General features: G+C 41.0%; 2 pseudogenes; one reads left to right on the top strand and one right to left on the bottom strand.

Annotated features, from left to right (window-relative positions):
• Positions 1-368: 368 nt before the first annotated feature.
• On the bottom strand, positions 369-6919 carry LOC118582290 (annotated as a pseudogene).
• Positions 6857-15469, top strand: part of LOC118582289 — a 26846-nt pseudogene continuing 18233 nt past the window's right edge.

Here is a 15469-nt window from a genome sequence, read left to right as displayed (position 1 = left end):
TAAGTGCACATGCAGCGCCACCTAGTGGTTTACAACTACTTAAGTTGTTTTCTGTAACATAAAACCATGTTTTATTCCTTTATTTTTCTATTTAACACTCAAAAATATAATATGGAGATAAAAAAACACTAATTCACAGCAATGAAGATAATTATGAACTGTTTTTTTTTCAAATACTGCAATCATTATTTCCAAGCATACACACAAAATGCTGGCATAATGCGCCGCCAACTATAATCAGTTATCAAGCTGTCTGAATCCTAACTGTTAGTGTAAGTGCAAACTTCAGTCCTATTAAGGTAATAGAATTCCGAGTGAAGCACGTGACTTTACTAGGGTTAGTTTTATATTATAGAGTGACTCAGTACCAGTCTTTCTCGGCGGCATCCTCAGGAATACTCAGTAACTCTACTGGTCCTTGAACTTGCTCTTCCTTCATCTGCTCCTTTCCAAACTCCGAAGGATATATCTGAACACAAAAAATAAGACTGATATAATCCATACATTCTTTCTTATAGAATATGAAGACCTGTCAAAACTAAGACGTCAAGAGTCAGCACTAGGTTCAAAAACAACAACTCATTTCAAACTCACTGCAGGAAAGCAAAACTCATTTCTAACTACATGAAGTTAAAGCATACTGAAGAGTTTTTGCTAAGTAATTTTGGCCACAGTATAACAGATAGGGTGGGGACAAAACCAAAGCATCAAGAACAACTACCCGCACTCCATCTCCAGAACCCATGTCGGAGGAAATAATCTACTTTTGAAAGGGGTTCTCTAACTTCATACACACATGTGTGCATACACACAAAACTAAAATATAAAGCAAAAAAATGATTTGCTTCTCCCTTCTTACTACCTGCTAATTAAGTTTCATACTCAAATGTACTGAACAATTTCCAGATTAATACAATAATTTTTCGAAGAGGAAAATTAAGGCAGTTTAATTAGAAACAAAGTCAGATTTAAGTTAAAACACCTAGAAATATTTACTTTAAATAAAATCAATTTTCTCACCTTTACAGAAAATACAACTCCTCCTTTGGGCTTAAATGAATTGAACAAAGCCAGCAAATCTTTTGCCTTTAATCTATCCCAGTCCATGTTGCAAACTGCTAGCCGGTGTGTAATCTGAGAAAGTTAAAGCATTATTAATTATTATAGAATCTGTTTTTTTTTTTTTTTTTTTTTTTTGGAGACAGGGTCTCACTATGTAGTCTAGGGCTGTCCTGGAATTCTATACAGTCCAGGCTGGCCTTGAACTCACAGACATCTATCTGCTTCTGCCTCCCAAGTGCTGGGATCTGTATCTTTTTCAATGCTTGAAAAAAGAAAGATAAACAATGTAGTATAGTCTTTCTCCAGTTCTGAAATCATCTGTGTTATTTAACGGATTTAACATGCAGAGGGAGCAGCGTGTGGGGCAAACAATAGGAAAACCACAAGAGATAAGCACTATCTCTAAATTGTTTTTTGGAGTTCTTGAACTAGGGTGTGATCACAAACTGATGTTTTAACTACAACAGTTTTAACTGGCTTGCCTAACATGTCCAAAACACTAGGTTAGATCCCTAGAACCACAAAACATGGCCTTTGAGTCATGTGACAGAAAACATCAATAAATCTGTTTACTATAAGAGATGTGCTCAGTAAAGCGTGAGCTGGAGATAAAATTTATAACTCATTCATACGTAACTGACAAAAGAAGCTGCATTATGAATGAGATCACCAAATAGAAATACTAAATAAAAATTTTCTAACTCTGACTTTTTATAACTGCTAGTTAACCACACAAGATGTTTTGTTTAAATACGATTTCCTTTTTCTTCCACAGCTCTGAAAGAGCTCATCTTCTAACAGCAGTCACCTCTGCATGCATCTTGTGCACTATGTTTAAGCTGGTATTCCTGTTTCAGCTTACTCCAGAGGCTCTAAGTTTGGAGAATGTAAAGTAAATCTTAAAACTTAAGATGAACAATGAAATTTGTTTTTATTTTAATACTTTTTTTATAATATTTATTCATTAATCCACCACTTATTGCCTACAATGTGTAAAACATTGAACTAAGGAAGGCAAGAGGGAATTTATAAGCTCTTATGCCCTTGATGGGCTCATAAATGAAGAGAAATTATTGACTAATGAATCTATGAGTTAAAGCACATATTGAGGCATTAAAACTTGTCTACAGGGGAACTGGAGAGATGGCTCAGTGGTTATGATCATGTAGAAATCTGGGTTTGGTTTCCAGCACCCACACGGTGGTTTCTAACCACCTGTATCTCAGTTCCAGGGATCTAATGCCTCTTCTTTGATCACCACAGCACATGTATATACACATACAAACAGCTTTAAAAATGTGTTGGCATGGCTGTGCATGATGTGCCTGTGCATGGTGGGTGGGGAGGAGGCACACATGTCATGTGCTGAGGTCAGCACAGTTCTGTGGAGTTAGTTCTCTCCTTCCTCCTTTCCATGGACACTGAGGATCCAACTCAGGCTGCAGGGCTTGAGCAGCAAGCACCTTTGCTTGCTGAGCCACTCGCTTGTTTAACTGAAAACAGGGTCTCATGTAGCCGACACTGGCCTCAAGACCACGATGGAGCTGCAGATGACCTAGAACTCCTGACCCTTGTGACTTATCTTCCAACTGCTGGGATTACAGCCATTTATCAGCATGCCAGGATACAGGGAGGTATTTCTAGTAAGAAGACTTTACAGATACTACTGGGCTTAGAACGACAAACCTCTTTAATACTCTACTGTCTAAAAGAATGGGACTACCAATCTACATACATGCAATCCTAAATTTGCTCAAAAAGTACTTTGCTCCTCAAACTTAGTCCTAATCACTACCCCCATCCCCCTAAATCCCAATAGAAATAATGGATTCCTTAGGAATTTTTCTCTGATTATATTTTGATTAACAACTTTTTAATTTTTTCAATCTCACGTACAGACCTTCTGTTACAGAATTTTGTATTACAGGTTTGAGTTTCCTACTTTAGGTCTACGCTGTCCAATATGGTAGCTAACAGTCTAAAGAGACAATTTGGCGCTTGAAATATGGCTCTTTCAATTTGAGATTAATGCTAAAATATAAAAGTATAAATTTGTTACCATTAATTACATAGAAATGAAATTTTGATTTATTGGATTTAAATAAATAAAATTATTTCAAGTGCTTATTTTTCCTTTTTAATGCCACTACTAGGAAATCCATCACTATGTATTTCTAGTGGACAGTGCCACTAGACCAGGGTCATCATAGAGTTTAGCAGGTTGTTATCTACCTAAGGGAAAAAAGAGCTTCACCCAATCTAATCTCCATTCATCAAGTCATGCACTCTGCAGATGCCATGCTTCCTCCAGGGAAATCAACATGTTGCTTCACTCAAAATTGCCATCCTCTCTCCAAACTATGAATCACAGAGCACTCTGTGTCTATGTGGTCAGAGGACATGCAATTTTCTAATTTGCAAAAGGCATCATATAAACTAGCAATAATCCTAAAGGAGGGGCCCATGCCTTATAGTAGTTGTCACTCAGTAGCTGAACATACTACATGAACGAGTACCCAACTCTACTTACCTTCTTGAACACATCTCTTCCTACATAACAACATACAGCAGCTCTCAGCATGGCTCACTAGAAGCCAAATCATTGACCCAAGCTTTCATGTTCGTCTTCTGGTACCAAAACAAGAAGAAATCATGGCATACTGTTTCTTTCATAGCTTTATATTATATAATAAACATCTGACCGTTCTCATCATGCTACAAAAATAATTACTGTATACTTCTTAAGGAGATATCAATAAAATAGTGTAATACAGAAGAATCAGCACTCCCAACCAACCTGACTGCTTTTCTCTTTTTGCCTTAGAACAAGTGACTGTTGGAGATTTAAGTTTCGGAGGTACTGGAATCTTTGGTCCTTGGTTTTCCTTTAGGAAAGAGTCTGCACTGTGGTCAGTGATGCTCCTTTTCTGTTTTGTATTTTGCAGAAATTCTTCACTATCCTTCTTGGGACTTATTTCTCAATCTATCTTCTGAGATTTACACAAGTTTTTCATTTTCCGAATTCTTTCAGAATTATCTAAGTAATTTTTATTTATAGGATCCTTTTGATCTTTTTTGTTTGTTTGTTTCTTTCTTTTTCTCCTCAATCAGCATTTTTGACTTTGCTTCTTTTTTGGTCTGTTTTTGTTTCTGCTTTACTTTTTTTTGGTTTGGTACTTTGCTTTCTTCATCAGAGAGATCAGAATCAGAGTCTGAAAGCTCATAGAAGTGTTTCAAGTCTTCCGTAGTGCTATGGTTGATAGGGCGCCCTCTTTTATCAACAGCATAATTCAATTTAAACTTTTTGTCATGAAACATGGCTCGAAACCTCTTGTCAATTTTGACTTTTCGGTCCTTTTCTGGCATTTCCCAAAATCTGGGATCCTTTGAAACCTGCCTGAACTGCTGGTCATTCATTATTTCTTGTTTGGATGACATTTTTAAAGTCTTACTGAAGAAATATCCAGAAAAACCAAACACTAAAAAATAAAATAAATATTACAATGATGAATGGTTAATAATACAACTGAAATATAAAAAAATAAAACATTTGTTCACTGTGTATGCCTATACACACATATACATACTTAAACACTCTAAATTTACATAAAATTAAGGCAACTTAAACTTAATTTCAGCAATCCAACCTATTCTGGGTCAAACTTTAAAAAAAGAAAAACATGGTAAAATATAGTCCTTACATTACAGATCACTTGAAATAAATTTAAGACAAAGCAAACAGAATCCTAGGGCTGTGTGGAAGGCAATGTTTAGTAGCCCTCATAATTTCTGTATTTCTAGATTGTATTTGTCATCAATTAAAAGGTTACTAAGGTGGAGTCACACACATGTAAAATCAGGATTCTAAAGGCAGAGACATGATTTTCATGAGTTTGAGGCCAGACCTTAAACAGTTACATAGGGAACTGGTGGTCAGCTTGGGATATATAGCAAGACTGTTTCAAGAAACCAAAGGCCGATGCTTGGGAGAAGGCTCAGTCAGTGAAGTGCTTGCTGCACAAGTATGATATGGATTTGATACCCTAGAACACATAAAAACCCTGCATGCCTGTATTCGCAGTGCTGGGTGGCCGGGGTAGCCAGAGGCAGGAGGATCCCCTGGTCATCCAACTCAGATTACTTGAGGAGCTTCAGGTTCTAATATCTCAAAAAATAAGGTGGAGAGCAAGCACCCTCCCAAACATGGGCACACAGTGCACGGACATGTGGCCTGATGTGAGCAATTGCATATGCAAAACACACACACACACACACACACACACACACACACACACACACACACACACAGAGAGAGAGAGAGAGAGAGAGAGAGAGAGAAAATATTCTCAAATCTCAGTTGGTCTCATTTGTTTTTCATACTTTTGTTCCATTCTCTTTGTTAATCTTTACTTAATATTTTCTTTTCTTTTTCTTTCTTTTTTTTTCCTTTTCCTTCGAGACAGGGTTTCTCTGTGTAGCTTTGAGCCTTTCCTGGAACTCACAGAGATCCGCCTGGCTCTGACTCCTGAGTGCTGGGATTAAAGGCGTCCGCTTGGCTATATTTTCAACAGCTTTTCTCATAAATAATGGGGTGGGGGGTGGGAGCGTTCAAACCAGATTTACCTCAGAGTTCCTTCTGTAAATCCTTCCATCTATCAAGAACCAAATTAAGTGTCTCACACTGCTGGGGGTGGTGGTGGTGGTGGTGGTGGTGCAGCACGCCTTTAATCCCAGCGCTGGAGAGGCAGAGGCAGGAGGATCTCTGTGAGTTCGAGGCCAGCCTGGTCTACAGAGTGAGTTCCAGGACAGCTAGGACTGTTACACTGAGAAACCCTGTCTCAAAAAATTAAAAAAAAAGAAAGAAAGAAAAGAAAAAGTCTCATACTACAGTTAACAAATGTTATTCTTTTTCTTAAAATTTTTCATGTGTATGGGTGTTACACCTGTCTATATGTCTGAGCACCACTTCTGTGATTGGTGCCCACGAAGGCCTGATGAGTTCTGATCCCCTAGAACTGGTTTTATGGACTGTCCACCATCACGAGGTTGCTGGAAATTGAATCCTGGTCCTCTAGAAGAGCAGCCAGTGCTCTTAACCTTCGAGCCATCTCTCCAGTTCCAAAAGTCGTTTTCTTAAAACATTTTATTCTCGAAGTGACTAAGGTCTAGATAGACTGATCCGCTATAAACATATGTTTGTACAAATGCATACTGTTCCCTTGTGAACAGTCTCTGCCCCAATACTGGGATTTACAGGTGTGCTCCGTCATCACACAGGCCAGGGCTGCTTTACTTCAAAATCCTTTACATTCTAACGAGAAAAACATAAAACTTTATGGCTGCGCTTATGAAGTTCAGGTGTATTACAACACTTAACCTTTGAATAGCTTTACGATATAGATATCACCGCACCCAACAGAGGTAATGCGTGTAAATGCTGGAAATTGAAGCCCTCGACAAACGTAGGATGTTCAGGGGAGCGAAGGCAACTCGACCTCACTGCAAACGCTTCCCCTCATCCTTACTGTCCACCATCTGGCCTGAGAGCCCCAGGCTAGCTGGTTCGGAAACCACCTTCCCATCTCACAAACTTCGGGGAAAGTTACTCGGCAGAGGTCTCTCGAGAAGCAGCCCTAAAGAGAGCAACGAGGCCAGGAAGGGACCAAACAACAGGCGGACTACTCACAGATCCCAAGGAGATCCCGTCGGAGACCCACACAACTCCTCAGTTCACTTTTCGGAGCCTGGTCTGAGTTCACACGGAGCACACACGCACAGTCCTTCGCGTGACGCTCCGCCAGTGACGGCACGCGAACTGGGCCAAACTACTCCAACCTTGTCTTTCCCGCTTGGAATAATTTTGTATCATTATGCTAGCCGTAGTCCCACCGGTGCCTGCGCACAATAGAAAATACGCCCAGCCTGGAGATGCTGCGACCGGTCGTGCTTTGGCGCCTAAGCCCGAGGCTTGGGGGTCTCTGCCGGGAGCTGTGGTCGCAGGGAGGTAGCGGCCAGTGCCCCTCCTTCGGGCAGCACCTCGCCCAGAGCCCTAAACATCTTCGACAGGGAATTGAAGAGGAAGCAGAAAAATTGGGCAGCCGGGCAGCCTGAGCCTAGGAAATTTGATTTCCTGAAGGAGGAGGTGAGACTGCGGGACCGCGACGCTTGGAGGCTCGGAGCCCGGCAGGGCGGACCGACCCACTCGGCCGTGTGACCTTGAGAAGAAGCTTCATTTGTGGGCCTTTCTGTTCTGAAAGGACGAGGCTCGGCTAGTGTGCATGACAATCATTCATTCGCTTAGCAAGGACTGCCTGAGTTCCAGGGCAAAGCAATCTTCGCCTCCGCCTTCGCAGGATAGCATTACGGAGAGAGCGCGAGACACGCATGGACAAGGGATGTAACTTCAGCTATAAAGTAAGGAGAAGAAAAAGTGAAATGGTGGTATTGGTGACGAGGATGGTCAAGAACGGCTGCTATGGCGGAAAGTGTGATAAATAGTCGAGCTGAGATGGGAGACAGGTCGAGTATCCTAGGAAAAGGAAGAGATAAGTACAGAACTCCTGAGCCCCGAAGGACCTATAGGGGCTCTTCCATAAGTACCTCTTTCTGTTCATGGAAAGCACCCAGCTTACAGCCTGACTGAAGCCTTGTGAATGTGCAGAACTAGAATATATTCAGTAAAGTATATGAAAATCGTTTTTGAAGTAAGTGCAGAGTATTGCCATTTGGAATGACATGCAAAGTGGGCTCTGCTCAGGGAAAAGACTTCGATGTAGCCCTTGCCCATAACCCTCTCAAAACGAAAACAACTATGTTTTGAACTTTAAAATAGTGATCACAGCTCCGAAGTGTTTATAAGAGACCCGAGTGTCGGGGTTGGAGATTTAGCTCAGTGGTAGAGCGCTTGCCTAGCAAGTGCAAGGCCCGGGGTTTGATCCTCAGCTTCAAAAACAAACAAACAAACAAACAGTTAATGTAGATTGGCTGAGTATGGTGACACATGTCTGTGATCTTGGCATTCAGGAGGCTGAAGGTGGGGGATTAGAGGGTTGTTATGAGTTCAAAGACGGCCTGGGTACCCTTTCTCAGACAAAACAAAAACAAAAACGTGGTTAATTCATTTAGCAGTTACACAAAGTTTGTACTAAGTTTTTATTAAGTGACCAGTTATACTGATTTATAATCCTTAGCCAAGTGAATAATTTTTATTTTAATGTATCTCATGCTAATGTATCAATTGTATTTGTCTGAGTTGGGATTTCTATTGCTGTGATAAAACACTATGATCAAAAGTAACTTGAAGAAGAAAGGGTTTATCTTACAACTTCCAAGTTACACTTCATTTCCGAGGGAAGTCAGGCCAGGAACTGGAGGCAGGAACTGAAGAGGAGTGCTGCTTACTGGCCTGCTCCTCCTGGCTTGCTCAGCCTGCTTTCTTGTATCATCCAGGGCCACCTGCCCTAGGGGTGGCACCACTCATAATGAGCTGGATCTTCCCACATCCATCATTAATTAAGAAAATGCCCTACAGACTGGCCTACAGGCTAATCTTATGGAGACATTTTCTCAATTAAGATTCCCTCTTATATGCTGGGCAATAGTAGCTCACACCTTTAATCCTAGCACTCAGGAGGCAGAGGCAGGAGGATCTCTGAGTTTGAGGCCAGCCTGGACTACAGAGCGAGTTCCAGGACAGTCAGGGATGTTACACAGAGAAACCCTGTCTTGAAAAACCAAAACTAAACCTAGTTTTTAAGATTGTTTAGAGTAGTTTTTGGTCTTGTTTGTTTTGGGGCAAGATCTCACTGTAGGCCTGGCTGTCCTGGAATTCACTGTGTAATATATACCAGTCTGGCCTCAAACTCACAGAGATCACCTGCCTCAGCCTCCCGTGTTGATGTTGTTTTTGAGACAAGGGTCTTTATAATCTGTACTAGGCTGGAACTAGTATATGGTCCAGACTGGCCTCAGACTTGTCGAAGGCCTCTTGCCTCAGCCTCTTGAATGCTAGGACTATAGACATAAGCTGCCACACCCAGCAGATGGTTGAATTTGGTTTTGTTAAATTGGCTGTAAAGTAATTTACTTCAGTTTGTTTCCAGGGATATTTTATTATGTTTTATATTATTTTATCCATATCCAGTATTCATAAAGAAAGTTGCTGTGGGAAAATAGAAAATGGGATACAAAGTACTTACCATTTTGAAACGTAAATTGAATCTTAGGAAGAAAGAATGTTACTCCTCTGTTAAACCTACTCCATGTCTTTAACCCATCGACTCTTGAAATCTTTCAGGTTGGAAGTCGGATTGCAGACCGTGTGTACGACATAGCCAGGTAGGAGTTGATACTACAGTGAGATGCTTTCTCTGTCTCCCTCTTCCCCCCTCCTTGTCTTTCTGTCCCTTAGTCTCTGTCTCTGTCTCTTTCCAAAGCAGAGTCTTGCTCTAACCCTAGGCCTTGCCTCTAACTGAGCTTGGGCAGTCTTCCTTTCTCAGTCTGTTGAGCATCTGGGAATCTGGACATGTCCCACCAGTCCTGCAGGACAACAGAATCTGCTGTTGATTGGAGACTTGGAATTAAACCATGAGAGCTTGATATGTGGAATAGTCGAATCGGAGAAATTTATTACCAGGATTGGTGATTGAAGTCACTCTAAACATGGTCTTTCTTTTTTAGATTTTTGAGATAGGGTCTCACTATGTAGCTCAGGCTGGCTTCTAGCTCATGGCACGCCTCCGGCCTCTGATTCCTAGGTGCCGAGATTATAAGCTTGCACAGCCACACCTGGCTGTTCTTTTTCTGGGAAAGCAAATGCCATTTTCTTCATTGTTATATTCTTTTTAAAAAAATAGTATGGATGTAAAACTTTTGTCTTTCTTGAAGCCTGAATGACTACTGATCTACTTGGTTTAGCCCAAATTTTTTAATAGACAGATTTCTCAAAATATGGAACTAAAAAATCAACTGCATGTGAAATTTTAAGATTTATTAAATCTAAGTTTAGGTTTTAGTGAAATGGACAATAGAATCTTTTGCCACTTGAGTGAAGGAGAAAGTGTACCTAGATTTGTTTCCTGTTACTGTATTACAATTTACTACATTGCTGATGGTAGTACAGATTTTATGACAATTCTGTGGGGAATGGCTTGAGAAAGCCCTTTGAGTAGTATAACAATCTTGATGGATCTGGTGCTGTATGCTTTGGGCGTAATGAAAGCTTGATTGATTCAGACTGGTCACCTGTGGTGGAAGAACAGCCAAGAATGGCTGTGCAGTAGACCTGCTCTCTGCATTAGCAGATCACTCCTTTTCGTTGGCTTTTCTTTCTTTTTTCTTTTTGTTTTTGTTTTTCGAGACAGGGTTTCTCTGTGTAGCTTTGCTCCTTTCCTGGAACTCACTTGGTAGCCCAGGCTGGCCTCGAACTCACAGAGATCCGCCTGGCTCTGCCTCCCGAGTGCTGGGATAAAGGCGTGCACCACCACCGCCGGCTTGGCTTTTCTTTAATTAACATTCATTGACTTATACTAACATGGGATAAATTTATCATCATTGTCTCATAAAAGCAGGGAGAGTTTTATAAACTCACAGACACTCCAGCTGTATTTTGGATACATCTTTACAAATGCAAAGGAGTCTATAATTTTGTAAGGTAAACAATACTTCCTTGCTGCAAATAGGCCCCTCCTTGTTTCATTTTTGTCACTAAAGACAAAAAAATGGCTCACTATTATCATTTGTCTGAATTAGAATTTATTTGTGATTTAATGAATGAAACACTGAATTTTGCTTTTTAGTTTGGAGTTTGCAAACTATGCCCCAGCTCTGAGGATAATAAAGCCAAATCCATTAAGACTTGTGATTATGACTGAAAGGGTAATTTAAACATTAAATGTTTGGAATTAAATTATTTAAAATGCTAGTAGATGTCCTTGTGTTGATACTCTATCTATTATCAGAGTACTTAACAGGCCTTGATTTGTAGCCACTGTGCTTAGCATGCACAAGCCTGCAGTTTCCATCCCTTATATGATGCTAGACTGGTGTCTTCGTTAGGGTTTCTAATGCTGTGTAGAGACACCATGACCACAGCAACTCTGGCTTACAGTTCAGAGGTTTACCCCACTATCATTCAAGCAGATGCTGGAGAAGTAGTTGAGAGTCCAACATCTTGCAGGCAACAGGAAGTCAACTGAGACACTGGGCAGTATCCCCAGCATAGGAAACCTCAAAGCCTATCCCCACAGTGGCATACTTTCTTTAACTAGGCCACACCTACTCAACAAGGCCACACCTCCTAGTAGTGCCACTCCCTTTGGGGGCCATTTTTTTTCCAATCACTACAGCTGGCTGTCTTGCAAGGCCCAGAGATCTGTCTGTCTCTGCCTTCTAGCACCGGGATTATAGGCATAGGCTGCCACACTTAAGCTTAACTTTCATGTGGGTGCTGGGGGTTAGTCATCACGTTGTATGGCAAGCACTCTGTCAACCAGGCCGTCTCCCCAGTCCAGTTTTGGCAACCATTCTTAAAGAGAATTAAACTGACAGTTCTTTTTGTTTCTTCTGTTTATGGAAACCTATGGCTTACAGTTGCTGTGTGTCCCAATTTAGAGGAGCTAGTCTGATATGGAGGTTTACTCTTCCGGCTCTGGCTTCAGATTGACTGAATTCAGGTGTTCAGTTCAAGTGTTCATTGCTCCTTACATGATATGTTTGAGCTGGGATCTGGAAGATAGCTCAGTAGTTAGGAAGACTGGTTGCATGCACTTGGGTTCTGTTCTCAGTACCCTCATGGAGGCTCACAACCATCTGTAATTTTAGTTCTAAGGGATGCCCACTTTGGTTTTCATGGGCACCAGGTATGCATATACATACATTGCAATCAAAACATTCACATATATAAAATAAGAATTTATATATATATATATATATATATATATATATAAAGAGGAGATATTTGAGTTGACTTAGCACTGGACACTTGGAACTTACTGTACTACTAAGTTTTCGATAATTCTTGGAGTTTTAGGTTTTTGGTTTTAACCCTGTAGTGCCGGAGATTAAACCGAGGGCCTTGCACATGCTGAGCAAGTGCTTTACCACTGAGCTGTATCCCCAGCCCAAGCTTTAAAATGCCTTATGAAATTTCATATGGAGAAAAGAGCACATTTCCAAGTGTTCTCCTGCCTCAAAGCATTTGCAAAGTAAAGATAATTATTGATTTGCTGCTAAGTATGCCATTGTTTCCATATTAACTGACATTTAGCTTGATTTCAATCTTGCGTTATTGAACTCAGATGCCTTTGTTAAGTGTGTTCTTCAAATTCCTGTCTAAACCTTTTTGTTTGTTTGTGCTGCTAGAGCTTGAACCCGCACATGCTAGGAAAGCGCTGCACCGCTCACCTACATGCCCGCCTAAGATGGGTCTCCATGGCTCAGTGTGAGGGCCTGTGGATTAGTGACTCAGTCAGACAGACTGGCTCTGTACGGTCTATCTTCGGCTAGATACTCTGCTACGGCAAGGCTCCCCAAAGGTGTACTTACTAAAATCGCTTTACTTAAGACAGTTAGTTCTTGATTATTTTATGGACAGTATTGCAAAGCTTAGTTAGCTTCTATGTCTTTTTTCAGAGATTTCCCTCTTGCGTTGGATGTGGGCTGTGGAAGAGACTACATAGCACAACATTTGAATAAGGTATTTGATACACTGGCTTAATCAACTTTGAAAAATACAATTGCCAGGCGGTGGTGGTGGCAGCGGCGGCGGCGGCCTGGTCTACAAAGCGAGTTCCAGGAAAGGTGCAGAGCTACACAGAGAAACCCCGTCTCAAAAAACCAAAAAAAAAAAAAAAAAAAAAGAAAAATACAATTGACTAATTGTGTGTGTGCATTGACTAATTGTATGTGTGCATATGCAAAGTGTGCCTGGAGCATTTCTTTGTGTGTATAGGTACGTGTGTGCTCGTGCCCACAGAGGTCAGAGCACAGCCTTGGTGTCGTTCCTCAGGTGCTCTCCCTGGGTACCATCCATCTTTGTGGTTTTTTGAGATAGGTCTCTTGTAGGCCTACTCCTTGCCAATAAAAACAATAATTTCTTTAAACCTATATATTTTTCTCTTTGTTCTCACTTTGTTTAAGCATTTCTGATGATTCACCATAAAAGCTGGTTTGTAGCTCACTGGCAGAATTCTTGCCAAGCATCTATGAAGCTCTGAATGTGATTCTTGGTAATGTAGAAATATGTACACACACATATATACATATATATTCACATTAATTTTACTAGTTAAAAACTGTATAAAATACGGACAGCATTTAATAGTATTCATATTATTTTATTTCACATTTTCTAATGCAAACCATGTCTTAGGAGAACATTTAATTGGGGCCGGCTTACAGTTCAGAGGTTTATCCTTTATTGTCATGGTGGGAAGCATGGCAGCATCCAGGCAGACGTGGTGCTGGGGAAAGAAGTTCTATAGCTGGATCTGCAGGGAGCAGGAAGAGACAATGGGCCTGGCTTGAGCATTTGAAACCCTAAAACCCACCCCCAGTGACATATTTCCTCCAACAAAGCCATACCTTCTCCAACAAGGCCACACCTCCTAATCCCTAAGTAGGGCCACATTCCTAATGACCAAGCATTCAAATCTGTGAGCTTATGGGGCCATTCTTATTCAAATCACCACAAACCATGAATACATTCATTTGTTCACATATCCTTTTAGCCTTAGTGATTAAGACACTGTGCTAGACACAAAGATTAAAATGGGATTTAAAAAATATTTATTTGTCTTATTTTTAATTATGTGTAGGTGAGTATGTTGGCATGTGGATATGTGCAGTTGAGTGCAGGTGCCCACAGGTACAAGAGGCATTGGATTCCCTAGGGCTGCAGTTCCAGATGTTGAGAGCCACCTGACGTGGATGGGAAATGAACTTGGATCCTCTGAAAGAGCAGAGGATGCTCTTAACTTCTGAGCCATCTTGAAGCCCCTGGGATTTCTGAAGTAAAATCTGTTTTGATAAAACGTCTATTTGGACTGGGGTGCAGGGGGATTGTGGGCCTCCCCAGACACGACTATTGACGAATATAACAAATGCCATAGGAAATAAAACACTTGCTGAAATGCAGCAAGAGTTAAAGAGCAGGAGAAACAAGGAGTTACTTGATGTAGGCTTCGCGGCCCCGAATCCGGTTGGTGGTTCCTAGCGTTGAGAATCAGCTTGGCAGAGGAAGGGAGAGAGCTGTGGAATGTGGTCGAGTGATGCTGAAGGACCGTTAATTTGGGCATGTCATGTCAGAAAGAGTAAAGAAGAGGGAGCAGACAGACTCTTTAGGAGGCAGTGTTAAGGCAGTACAGTCTCAGGAGATGAAGCAGATTTCAAGATGTAATATACGAGAGTCTTACTAAAGCCAGCAGAACTTGATCAGTGACTGGATCTGGAATTCCCATTTGGTGTCATATTTATCTGTAGCTCCACTTCTTACGTCCTTCACCTTACCCTACTGGCTCTGGCTGTCTCCACCCCTTGCCTAAATTGCTGTAGTCGCTTCCACATGGGTTACCCTGCTTCCATCTGTGCCCCCAACAATCTTACTTCCTTCAGGATGACCCTTTTAAAGTATAAGCCAGGTCATTCTTCATCTTGTCAGAACTGTTGGAGTCTCGTCTAACTTAGTCATAATCATGTCTCTTGTGTATTTGTATGTGTGTGTGTGAGCACATGCCTGTCACAGCACACTTGTGGAGATCAGAGGATGTCTTTAGAAAGTTGATTATATCCGTCATCAGCTTTGCTCCTTTCCTGGAACTCACTTGGTAGCCCAGGCTGGCCTCGAACTCACAGAGATCCACCTGTCTCTGCCTCCCGAGTGATGGGATTATAGGCGTGTGCCACCCCCGCCTGGCACCTCTTTTGTTTTTCAAGATACGGTTTTTCTGTGTAACAGCCCTGGCTGTTCTGGAACAGCTGTGTACACCAGTCTGGCCTTGAACTCAGAGATCTTCCTTACTCTGCCTTCTGTGCTAGGATTAAAGGCACGGGCCACCACACCTGACACTCATTGGTATTCCTTAACTTTGAATTTTTAAAGTAACTTTGTGACATCCCTGTCCTCTCCCCTTCATTGATTTGAGCTCTTACATGTTTTTTTTTTTTTTTTTTTTTGGTCATTTGTAAGAGTTTATATTTTAGAGACGTTAACCTTTCATAATTTATATCTTCCCACTTTTCATTTACATTACTGCTTTTTAGAAGTTTTTAAAATTAGTTTGTCAAAAAACACCACTATTTTTATTTACAGTTTCTTACTTTTTAGTCTTGTTTACATAGCTTTTCAAACAATCTTAAGAGTATAAAGTGTTCACCCAGATGTATATCTATCTAGTATTTTGTGGCTTCA

The sequence above is a fragment of the Onychomys torridus genome, chromosome 4 (assembly GCF_903995425.1).
Source record: "Onychomys torridus chromosome 4, mOncTor1.1, whole genome shotgun sequence".
NCBI classification, from domain to species: Eukaryota; Metazoa; Chordata; class Mammalia; order Rodentia; family Cricetidae; genus Onychomys; species Onychomys torridus.
Note: the sequence above shows the minus strand (reverse complement) of the source record. Positions and strands in the feature narration are given on the sequence as shown.